We start from the raw sequence: 12168 nt of genomic DNA, 5'->3' as shown, positions 1-12168 counted from the left end.
GGTAGGATTCTCTCTCTCTATTTGACGGTAGGATTCTCTCTTTATTTGACGGTAGGATTCTCTCTCTATTTGACGGTAGGATTCTCTCTTTATTTGACGGTAGGATTCTCTCTCTCTATTTGACGGTAGGATTCTCTCTCTTTATTTGACGGTAGGATTCTCTCTCTCTCTATTTGACGGTAGGATTCTCTCTCTCTATTTGACGGTAGGATTCTCTCTCTCTTTATTTGACGGTAGGATTCTCTCTCTCTATTTGACGGTAGGATTCTCTCTCTATTTGACGGTAGGATTCTCTCTCTATTTGACGGTAGGATTCTCTCTCTATTTGACGGTAGGATTCTCTCTCTATTTGACGGTAGGATTCTCTCTCTCTATTTGACGGTAGGATTCTCTATTTCTCTCTTCTATTTGACGGTAGGATTCTTCTCTCTCTTATTTGACGGTAGGATTCTCTCTCTTTATTTGACGGTAGGATTCTCTCTCTATTTGACGGTAGGATTCTCTCTCTCTATTTGACGGTAGGATTCTCTCTCTTTATTTGACGGTAGGATTTCTCTATTTATTTTTGACTATTTGGTAGGATTCTCTCTCTCTATTTGACGGTAGGATTTCTCTCTCTATTTGACGGTAGGATTCTCTCTCTCTATTTGACGGTAGGATTCTCTCTCTTATTTGACGGTAGGATTCTCTCTCTATTTGACGGTAGGATTCTCTCTCTTATTTGACGGTAGGATTTCTCTCTTATTTGACGGTAGGATTCTCTCTCTCTATTTGACGGTAGGGATTCTCTATTTGACGGTAGGATTCTCTCTCTTTATTTGACGGTAGGATTCTCTCTCTATTTGACGGTAGGATTCTCTCTCTCTATTTGACGGTAGGATTCTCTCTCTATTTGACGGTAGGATTCTATTTGACGGTAGGATTCTCTCTCTATTTGACGGTAGGATTCTCTCTCTCTATTTGACGGTAGGATTCTCTCTCTATTTGACGGTAGGATTTCTCTCTCTATTTGACGGTAGGATTCTCTCTCTTATTTGACGGTAGGATTTCTCTCTCTAGGATTCTCTCTCTATTTGACGGTAGGATTCTCTCTCTATTTGACGGTAGGATTCTCTCTCTTATTTGACGGTAGGATTCTCTCTTTATTTCGGTAGGATTCTCTCTCTATTTGACGGTAGGATTCTCTCTCTCTATTTGACGGTAGGATTCTCTCTCTATTTGACGGTAGGATTCTCTCTCTCTATTTGACGGTAGGATTCTCTCTCTCTATTTGACGGTAGGATTCTCTCTCTATTTGACGGTAGGATTCTCTCTCTATTTGACGGTAGGATTCTCTCTCTATTTGACGGTAGGATTCTCTCTCTATTTGACGGTAGGATTCTCTCTCTATTTGACGGTAGGATTCTCTCTCTATTTGACGGTAGGATTTGACGGTAGGATTCTCTCTCTCTATTTGACGGTAGGATTCTCTCTCTATTTGACGGTAGGATCTCTCTCTCTATTTGACGGTAGGATTCTCTCTCTTATTTGACGGTAGGATTCTCTCTCTATTTGACGGTAGGATTCTCTCTCTCTATTTGACGGTAGGATTCTCTCTCTATTTGACGGTAGGATTCTCTCTCTCTATTTGACGGTAGGATTCTCTCTATTTGACGGTAGGATTCTCTCTCTATTTGACGGTAGGATTCTCTCTCTATTTGACGGTAGGATTCTTTCTCTCTTTATTTGACGGTAGGATTCTCTCTCTCTTTATTTGACGGTAGGATTCTCTCTCTATTTGACGGTAGGATTCTCTCTCTTTATTTGACGGTAGGATTCTCTCTCTCTATTTGACGGTAGGATTTCTCTCTCTATTTGACGGTAGGATTCTCTTTATTTGACGGTAGGATTCTCTCTCTATTTGACGGTAGGATTTCTCTCATTTCGGTAGGATTTCTTTATTTGACGGTAGGATTTCTCTCTCTATTTGACGGTAGGATTTCTCTCTCTATTTGACGGTAGGATTCTCTCTCTCTATTTGACGGTAGGATTTGACGGTAGGATTCTCTCTCTATTTGACGGTAGGATTCTCTCTCTTTATTTGACGGTAGGATTCTCTCTCTATTTGACGGTAGGATTCTCTCTCTATTTGACGGTAGGATTCTCTCTCTATTTGACGGTAGGATTCTCTCTCTATTTGACGGTAGGATTCTCTCTCTCTTTATTTGACGGTAGGATTCTCTCTCTATTTGACGGTAGGATTCTCTCTCTCTATTTGACGGTAGGATTCTCTCTTTATTTGACGGTAGGATTCTCTCTCTATTTGACGGTAGGATTCTCTCTCTATTTGACGGTAGGATTCTCTCTCTCTATTTGACGGTAGGATTCTCTCTCTCTATTTGACGGTAGGATTCTCTCTCTCTATTTGACGGTAGGATTTCTCTCTCTATTTGACGGTAGGATTTCTCTCTCTATTTGACGGTAGGATTCTCTCTCTATTTGACGGTAGGATTCTCTCTTTATTTGACGGTAGGATTCTCTCTCTCTATTTGACGGTAGGATTCTCTCTCTTTATTTTGATCTCTCTCTCTATTTGACGGTAGGATTCTCTCTTTATTTGACGGTAGGATTCTCTCTCTATTTGACGGTAGGATTCTCTCTCTATTTGACGGTAGGATTCTCTCTCTTATTTGACGGTAGGATTTCTCTCTCTTATTTGACGGTAGGATTCTCTCTCTCTATTTGACGGTAGGATTCTCTCTCTATTTGACGGTAGGATTCTCTCTCTCTATTTGACGGTAGGATTTCTCTTTATTTGACGGTAGGATTCTCTCTCTATTTGACGGTAGGATTCTCTCTCTATTTCGGTAGGATTTCTCTCTCTATTTGACGGTAGGATTCTCTCTCTTTATTTGACGGTAGGATTCTCTCTCTATTTGACGGTAGGATTTCTCTCTCTATTTGACGGTAGGATTCTCTCTCTATTTGACGGTAGGATTCTCTCTCTCTATTTGACGGTAGGATTCTCTATTTGACGGTAGGATTCTCTCTCTATTTGACGGTAGGATTTCTTCTTTATTTGACGGTAGGATTCTCTCTCTCTATTTGACGGTAGGATTCTCTCTCTATTTGACGGTAGGATTCTCTCTCTTTATTTGACGGTAGGATTCTCTATTTGACGGTAGGATTCTCTTTATTTGACGGTAGGATTTCTCTCTCTATTTGACGGTAGGATTCTCTCTCTCTATTTGACGGTAGGATTCTCTCTCTCTATTTGACGGTAGGATTCTCTCTCTATTTGACGGTAGGATTCTCTCTCTCTATTTGACGGTAGGATTCTCTCTCTCTATTTGACGGTAGGATTCTCTCTCTTTATTTGACGGTAGGATTCTCTCTCTATTTGACGGTAGGATTCTTTCTCTCTTTATTTGACGGTAGGATTCTCTCTCTCTTTATTTGACGGTAGGATTCTCTCTCTTTATTTGACGGTAGGATTCTCTCTCTCTATTTGACGGTAGGATTTCTCTCTCTCTATTTGACGGTAGGATTCTCTCTCTCTATTTGACGGTAGGATTCTCTCTCTATTTGACGGTAGGATTCTCTCTCTATTTGACGGTAGGATTCTCTCTCTATTTGACGGTAGGATTCTCTCTCTCTATTTGACGGTAGGATTCTCTCTCTTATTTGACGGTAGGATTCTCTCTCTCTATTTGACGGTAGGATTCTCTCTCTATTTGACGGTAGGATTCTCTCTCTCTATTTGACGGTAGGATTCTCTCTCTCTATTTGACGGTAGGATTCTCTCTCTCTATTTGACGGTAGGATTCTCTCTCTATTTGACGGTAGGATTCTTCTCTCTATTTGACGGTAGGATTCTCTCTCTTTATTTGACGGTAGGATTCTCTCTCTCTATTTGACGGTAGGATTCTCTCTCTCTATTTGACGGTAGGATTCTCTCTCTCTATTTGACGGTAGGATTCTCTCTTTATTTCTATTTCTCTTATTTGACGGTAGGATTCTCTCTTATTTGACGGTAGGATTCTCTCTCTATTTGACGGTAGGATTCTCTCTCTATTTGACGGTAGGATTCTCTCTCTCTATTTGACGGTAGGATTCTCTCTCCATTTGACGGTAGGATTCTCTCTTTATTTGACGGTAGGATTCTCTCTCTCTATTTGACGGTAGGATTCTCCATTTGACGGTAGGATTCTCTCTTTATTTGACGGTAGGATTCTCTCTCTCTATTTGACGGTAGGATTCTCTCTCTCTTTATTTGACGGTAGGATTCTCTCTCTCTATTTGACGGTAGGATTCTCTCTCTATTTGACGGTAGGATTCTCTCTCTCTATTTGACGGTAGGATTCTCTCTCTATTTGACGGTAGGATTTCTCTCTCTATTTGACGGTAGGATTCTCTCTCTATTTGACGGTAGGATTCTCTCTTATTTGACGGTAGGATTCTCTCTCTATTTGACGGTAGGATTTCTCTCTCTATTTGACGGTAGGATTTCTCTCTTATTTCTCTTTATTTGACGGTAGGATTCTCTCTTTATTTGACGGTAGGATTTCTCTCTCTATTTGACGGTAGGATTTCTCTCTCTATTTGACGGTAGGATTCTCTCTCTCTATTTGACGGTAGGATTCTCTCTCTCTATTTGACGGTAGGATTCTCTCTCTCTATTTGACGGTAGGATTCTCTCTCTATTTGACGGTAGGATTCTCTCTTTATTTGACGGTAGGATTCTCTCTCTCTATTTGACGGTAGGATTCTCTCTCTATTTGACGGTAGGATTCTCTCTCTATTTGACGGAGGATTCTTCTCTTTATTTGACGGTAGGATTTCTCTCTCTATTTGACGGTAGGATTTCTCTCTCTATTTGACGGTAGGATTCTTCTCTATTTGACGGTAGGATTCTCTCTCTCTATTTGACGGTAGGATTCTCTCTCTCTATTTGACGGTAGGATTTCTCTCTCTATTTGACGGTAGGATTTCTTCTCTATTTCGGTAGGATTCTCTCTCTATTTGACGGTAGGATTCTCTCTCTCTATTTGACGGTAGGATTCTCTCTCTCAATTTGACGGTAGGATTCTCTCTCTATTTGACGGTAGGATTCTCTCTTTATTTGACGGTAGGATTCTCTCTCTCTATTTGACGGTAGGATCTCCATTTGACGGTAGGATTCTCTCTTTATTTGACGGTAGGATTCTCTCTCTCTATTTGACGGTAGGATTCTCTCTCTCTATTTGACGGTAGGATTCTCTCTCTTTATTTGACGGTAGGATTCTCTCTCTATTTGACGGTAGGATTCTCTCTCTATTTGACGGTATTTGACGGTTTCTCTCTCTATTTGACGGTAGGATTTCTCTCTCTATTTGACGGTAGGATTCTCTCTCTATTTGACGGTAGGATTCTCTCTCTCTATTTGACGGTAGGATTCTCTCTCTTTATTTGACGGTAGGATTCTCTATTTGACGGTAGGATTCTCTCTCTATTTGACGGTAGGATTCTCTCTCTCTTTATTTGACGGTAGGATTCTCTCTCTCTCTATTTGACGGTAGGATTCTCTCTCTATTTGACGGTAGGATTCTCTCTCTCTATTTGACGGTAGGATTCTCTCTCTATTTGACGGTAGGATTCTCTCTCTCTATTTGACGGTAGGATTCTCTCTCTATTTGACGGTAGGATTCTCTCTCTATTTGACGGTAGGATTCTCTCTCTATTTGACGGTAGGATTTCTCTCTATTTGACTAGGATTCTCTCTCTTTATTTGACGGTAGGATTCTCTCTCTTTATTTGACGGTAGGATTCTCTCTCTTGACGGTAGGATTTTGACGGTAGGATTCTCTCTCTATTTGACGGTAGGATTCTCTCTCTCTATTTGACGGTAGGATTCTCTCTCTATTTGACGGTAGGATTCTCTCTCTATTTGACGGTAGGATTCTATTTCTCTCTATTTGACGGTAGGATTTCTCTCTATTTGACGGTAGGATTCTCTCTCTATTTGACGGTAGGATTTCTCTCTTATTTGACGGTAGGATTTCTCTCTATTTGACGGTAGGATTCTCTCTCTATTTGACGGTAGGATTCTCTCTCTCTATTTGACGGTAGGATTCTCTCTCTATTTTGATTCTCTCTCTATTTGACGGTAGGATTCTCTCTCTTATTTGACGGTAGGATTCTCTCTCTTTATTTGACGGTAGGATTCTCTCTCTCTATTTGACGGTAGGATTCTCTCTTTATTTGACGGTAGGATTCTCTCTCTCTTTATTTGACGGTAGGATTCTCTCTCTCTATTTGACGGTAGGATTCTCTCTCTATTTGACGGTAGGATTCTCTCTCTATTTGACGGTAGGATTCTCTCTCTCTATTTGACGGTAGGATTTCTCTCTATTTGACGGTAGGATTCTCTCTCTATTTGACGGTAGGATTCTCTCTATTTGACGGTAGGATTCTCTCTCTCTATTTGACGGTAGGATTCTCTCTCTCTATTTGACGGTAGGATTCTCTCTCTCTATTTGACGGTAGGATTCTCTCTCTATTTGACGGTAGGATTCTCTCTCTTTATTTGACGGTAGGATTCTCTCTCTATTTGACGGTAGGATTCTCTCTCTATTTGACGGTAGGATTCTCTCTTTATTTGACGGTAGGATTCTCTCTCTATTTGACGGTAGGATTCTCTCTCTCTATTTGACGGTAGGATTCTCTCTCTCTATTTGACGGTAGGATTCTCTCTCTCTATTTGACGGTAGGATTCTTATTTCTCTCTTTATTTGACGGTAGGATTCTCTCTCTATTTGACGGTAGGATTCTCTCTCTCTATTTGACGGTAGGATTTCTCTCTCTATTTGACGGTAGGATTCTCTCTCTATTTGACGGTAGGATTCTCTCTTTATTTGACGGTAGGATTCTCTCTCTTTATTTGACGGTAGGATTCTCTCTCTTTATTTGACGGTAGGATTCTCTCTCTCTTATTTGACGGTAGGATTTCTCTCTCTTTATTTGACGGTAGGATTCTCTCTCTCTTTATTTGACGGTAGGATTCTCTCTCTCTATTTGACGGTAGGATTCTCTCTCTCTATTTGATTCTCTCTCTATTTGACGGTAGGATTTCTCTCTCTATTTGACGGTAGGATTCTCTCTCTATTTGACGGTAGGATTCTCTCTCTCTATTTGACGGTAGGATTCTCTCTCTTTATTTGACGGTAGGATTCTCTCTCTCTATTTGACGGTAGGATTCTCTCTCTCTATTTGACGGTAGGATTCTCTCTCTATGACGGTAGGATTCTCTCTCTATTTGACGGTAGGATTCTCTCTCTCTATTTGACGGTAGGATTCTCTCTCTATTTGACGGTAGGATTTCTCTCTCTATTTGACGGTAGGATTCTCTCTCTTTATTTGACGGTAGGATTTCTCTCTTATTTGACGGTAGGATTCTCTCTTATTTGACGGTAGGATTCTCTCTTTATTTGACGGTAGGATTCTCTCTCTTATTTGACGGTAGGATTCTCTCTCTTTATTTGACGGTAGGATTCTCTCTCTATTTGACGGTAGGATTCTCTCTCTATTTGACGGTAGGATTCTCTCTCTATTTGACGGTAGGATTTTCTCTATTTGACGGTAGGATTCTTCTCTATTTGACGGTAGGATTCTCTCTCTATTTGACGGTAGGATTTCTCTCTCTATTTGACGGTAGGATTTCTCTCTCTATTTGACGGTAGGATTCTTCTCTTTATTTCTCTTCTATTTGACGGTAGGATTCTCTCTCTATTTGACGGTAGGATTCTCTCTTATTTGACGGTAGGATTTCTCTCTATTTGACGGTAGGATTCTCTTCTATTTGACGGTAGGATTCTCTCTCTCTATTTGACGGTAGGATTCTCTCTCTATTTGACGGTAGGATTTCTCTCTCTATTTGACGGTAGGATTCTCTCTTATTTGACGGTAGGATTCTCTCTCTATTTGACGGTAGGATTCTCTCTCTATTTGACGGTAGGATTCTCTCTCTTTATTTGACGGTAGGATTCTCTCTCTCTATTTGACGGTAGGATTCTATTTGACGGTAGGATTCTCTCTCTATTTGACGGTAGGATTTCTCTCTCTATTTGACGGTAGGATTCTCTCTCTCTATTTGACGGTAGGATTCTCTCTTCTATTTGACGGTAGGATTCTCTCTCTCTATTTGACGGTAGGATTCTCTCTTATTTCTCTATTTGACGGTAGGATTCTCTCTTTATTTGACGGTAGGATTTCTATTTCTCTCTTTATTTGACGGTAGGATTCTCTCTCTTATTTGACGGTAGGATTCTCTCTCTATTTGACGGTAGGATTCTCTATTTGACGGTAGGATTCTCTCTCTATTTGACGGTAGGATTCTCTCTCTATTTGACGGTAGGATTCTCTCTCTCTATTTGACGGTAGGATTCTCTCTCTCTATTTGACGGTAGGATTCTCTCTCTATTTGACGGTAGGATTCTCTCTCTTTATTTGACGGTAGGATTCTCTCTCTTTATTTGACGGTAGGATTCTCTCTCTCTATTTGACGGTAGGATTCTCTATTTGACGGTAGGATTCTCTCTTTATTTGACGGTAGGATTCTCTCTCTATTTGACGGTAGGATTTCTCTCTTTATTTGACGGTAGGATTCTCTCTCTCTCTATTTGACGGTAGGATTTCTCTCTCTATTTGACGGTAGGATTCTCTCTCTCTATTTGACGGTAGGATTCTCTCTCTATTTGACGGTAGGATTCTCTCTCTCTATTTGACGGTAGGATTCTCTCTCTATTTGACGGTAGGATTCTCTCTCTCTTTATTTGACGGTAGGATTCTCTCTCTCTTTATTTGACGGTAGGATTCTCTCTCTATTTGACGGTAGGATTTCTCTCTCTATTTTGACTATTTGACGGTAGGATTTCTCTCTCTATTTGACGGTAGGATTCTTCTCTCTTTATTTGACGGTAGGATTCTCTCTCTTTATTTGACGGTAGGATTCTCTCTCTTTATTTGACGGTAGGATTTCTCTCTCTATTTGACGGTAGGATTCTCTCTCTTATTTGACGGTAGGATTCTTTGACGGTAGGATTCTTTATTTGACGGTAGGATTCTCTCTCTCTTTATTTGACGGTAGGATTCTCTCTCTATTTGACGGTAGGATTCTCTCTCTCTATTTGACGGTAGGATTCTCTCTCTATTTGACGGTAGGATTCTCTATTTCTCTCTTTATTTGACGGTAGGATTCTCTCTCTTTATTTGACGGTAGGATTCTCTCTATTTGACGGTAGGATTCTCTCTTATTTGACGGTAGGATTTCTCTCTCTATTTGACGGTAGGATTCTCTCTCTCTATTTGACGGTAGGATTCTTCTCTATTTGACGGTAGGATTCTCTCTCTATTTGACGGTAGGATTTCTCTCTCTATTTGACGGTAGGATTTCTCTCTCTATTTGACGGTAGGATTCTCTCTTTATTTGACGGTAGGATTTCTCTTATTTCTATTTGACGGTAGGATTCTCTCTCTATTTGACGGTAGGATTCTCTCTCTTTATTTGACGGTAGGATTCTCTCTTTATTTGACGGTAGGATTCTCTCTCTCTCTATTTGACGGTAGGATTCTCTCTCTCTATTTGACGGTAGGATTCTCTCTCTATTTGACGGTAGGATTTCTCTCTTTATTTGACGGTAGGATTCTCTCTCTATTTGACGGTAGGATTCTCTCTCTCTATTTGACGGTAGGATTCTCTCTCTCTTTATTTGACGGTAGGATTTCTCTTATTTGACGGTAGGATTCTCTCTCTTATTTGACGGTAGGATTCTCTCTCTCTATTTGACGGTAGGATTCTCTCTCTATTTGACGGTAGGATTCTCTCTCTTTATTTGACGGTAGGATTCTCTCTCTTTATTTGACGGTAGGATTCTCTCTCTCTATTTGACGGTAGGATTCTCTCTCTATTTGACGGTAGGATTTCTCTCTCTATTTGACGGTAGGATTCTCTCTCTCTATTTGACGGTAGGATTCTCTCTCTTTATTTGACGGTAGGATTCTCTCTCTCTCTATTTGACGGTAGGATTCTCTCTCTATTTGACGGTAGGATTCTCTCTCTATTTGACGGTAGGATTCTCTCTTTATTTGACGGTAGGATTCTCTCTTTATTTGACGGTAGGATTCTCTCTCTATTTGACTAGGATTCTCTCTCTTTATGTTTATTTGACGGTAGGATTCTCTCTCTATTTGACGGTAGGATTCTCTCTCTATTTGACGGTAGGATTCTCTCTCTATTTGACGGTAGGATTCTCTCTCTATTTGACGGTAGGATTCTCTCTCTCTATTTGACGGTAGGATTCTCTCTCTTTATTTGACGGTAGGATTCTCTCTTATTTGACGGTAGGATTCTCTCTCTCTATTTGACGGTAGGATTCTCTCTCTATTTGACGGTAGGATTCTCTCTCTCTATTTGACGGTAGGATTCTCTCTCTCTCTATTTGACGGTAGGATTCTCTCTCTTTATTTGACGGTAGGATTCTCTCTCTCTATTTGACGGTAGGATTCTCTCTCTATTTGACGGTAGGATTCTCTCTCTATTTGACGGTAGGATTCTCTCTCTATTTGACGGTAGGATTCTCTCTCTCTTTATTTGACGGTAGGATTCTCTCTCTCTTTATTTGACGGTAGGATTCTCTCTCTATTTTAGGATTTCTCTCTCTATTTGACGGTAGGATTCTCTCTCTATTTGACGGTAGGATTCTTCTCTTTATTTGACGGTAGGATTCTCTATTTCTCTCTTTATTTGACGGTAGGATTCTCTCTCTATTTGACGGTAGGATTCTCTCTCTATTTGACGGTAGGATTCTTCTATTTCTCTCTATTTGACGGTAGGATTCTTCTCTATTTGACGGTAGGATTCTCTCTCTTATTTGACGGTAGGATTCTCTCTCTCTATTTGACGGTAGGATTTCTCTCTTTATTTGACGGTAGGATTTCTCTCTTTATTTGACGGTAGGATTCTCTCTATTTCGGTAGGATTTCTCTCTTATTTGACGGTAGGATTCTCTCTCTCTATTTGACGGTAGGATTTCGGTAGGATTCTCTCTTTATTTGACGGTAGGATTCTCTCTCTTTATTTGACGGTAGGATTCTCTCTCTCTATTTGACGGTAGGATTCTCTCTTCTATTTGACGGTAGGATTCTCTCTCTATTTGACGGTAGGATTCTCTCTTTATTTTCTATTTGACGGTAGGATTCTCTCTTATTTGACGGTAGGATTCTCTCTCTTTATTTGACGGTAGGATTCTCTCTTTATTTGACGGTAGGATTCTCTCTCTATTTGACGGTAGGATTCTCTCTCTCTATTTGACGGTAGGATTCTCTCTCTATTTGACGGTAGGATTCTCTCTCTCTATTTGACGGTAGGATTCTCTCTCTCTATTTGACGGTAGGATTCTCTCTCTATTTGACGGTAGGATTCTCTCTCTATTTGACGGTAGGATTCTCTCTCTTTATTTGACGGTAGGATTCTCTCTCTTTATTTGACGGTAGGATTCTCTCTTTATTTGACGGTAGGATTCTCTCTCTTTATTTCTCTCTCTTTATTTGACGGTAGGATTCTCTCTCTCTATTTGACGGTAGGATTCTCTCTCTTATTTGACGGTAGGATTCTCTCTCTCTATTTGACGGTAGGATTCTCTCTCTATTTGACGGTAGGATTTCTCTCTCTATTTGACGGTAGGATTCTCTCTCTCTATTTGACGGTAGGATTCTCTCTCTCTATTTGACGGTAGGATTCTCTCTCTATTTGACGGTAGGATTCTCTCTCTATTTGACGGTAGGATTCTCTCTATTTGACGGTAGGATTCTCTCTCTCTTTATTTGACGGTAGGATTCTCTCTCTCTATTTTCTCTCTCTATTTGACGGTAGGATTCTCTATTTGACGGTAGGATTCTCTCTCTCTATTTGACGGTAGGATTCTCTCTCTCTATTTGACGGTAGGATTCTCTCTTATTTGACGGTAGGATTCTCTCTCTATTTGACGGTAGGATTATTTGACGGTAGGATTCTCTCTCTATTTGACGGTAGGATTCTCTCTCTATTTGACGGTAGGATTCTCTCTCTATTTGACGGTAGGATTCTCTCTTTATTTGACGGTAGGATTCTCTCTCTCTTTATTTGACGGTAGGATTCTCTCTCTCTTTATTTGA

This window comes from Oncorhynchus nerka, linkage group LG15 (assembly GCF_034236695.1).
Source record: "Oncorhynchus nerka isolate Pitt River linkage group LG15, Oner_Uvic_2.0, whole genome shotgun sequence".
In the NCBI taxonomy this organism is placed as follows: domain Eukaryota; kingdom Metazoa; phylum Chordata; class Actinopteri; order Salmoniformes; family Salmonidae; genus Oncorhynchus; species Oncorhynchus nerka.
This window is presented reverse-complemented; position numbering follows the sequence as displayed.